Raw genomic sequence first — 780 nt, 5'->3', positions numbered from 1 at the left:
TTAGTACATGAAAAGTCAATACAGTATTTTCTACTAAGTTGACTTGGTCCTACAAACCTACCCAGGATTTTCTCAGCAGGAAATCTGGTGTTTCAATATATCATGTGATGTCAACACCATTTATCAGTGCCAATCTGTCACATTAAATGGAAACGATGTGGTTTGCATCCAGGACTTCAGGAATAGAGTTTCTGATAAATTTGTGAAGAACCAAAGACAAGCAATAGCCCCCAGTGTGTGTCCAACTCACATCTTGGGTTATATTGCTTTGTGAGGACTGTGTCCAAAGTTGACTGATGAGATATTCTGGCCATTAGGGGTTCTGATTCTAGTTACTTATGATAGCAAGTGGCTTTGCAGATATCACTGGCCGATAAAAGAGTCCGAAACCATGGGCATGATTCCAATCCTCTTTTTCTTTATTAATAAAGTTTTGTGTGAAGCGGTAGGAAGATTCATAAAATCTAGATGACTCACAAAGTGAAATTTATAGTACAAGCATTTCGTAATGCTTTTTTCCCCCAAGATGCCACATTAGAAATTTGCTCAGGGAACACTCAAATTTTCGCAAGACTAGAAAAATAATCTTCTATGCAAACATATTCCAAGGGCTGAATAGTCAATATGACATCCTGATGCAGTTCAAATCTTAACACACTGGTATATGGGTAGTTAATGGAAGAAAAGTTCTAAGGCCTGGCTTCAGATCACATCCCCACCCCACACCACCACCACCACAGTATGAGGCATGTAAGAACTGGAGGCTTTTTAACTTTCTAA

The sequence above is a fragment of the Panthera tigris genome, chromosome B4 (assembly GCF_018350195.1).
Source record: "Panthera tigris isolate Pti1 chromosome B4, P.tigris_Pti1_mat1.1, whole genome shotgun sequence".
Classification (NCBI taxonomy): domain Eukaryota; kingdom Metazoa; phylum Chordata; class Mammalia; order Carnivora; family Felidae; genus Panthera; species Panthera tigris.
The sequence above is the reverse complement of the archived record's forward strand: the minus strand, read 5'-3'. Positions refer to the sequence as shown.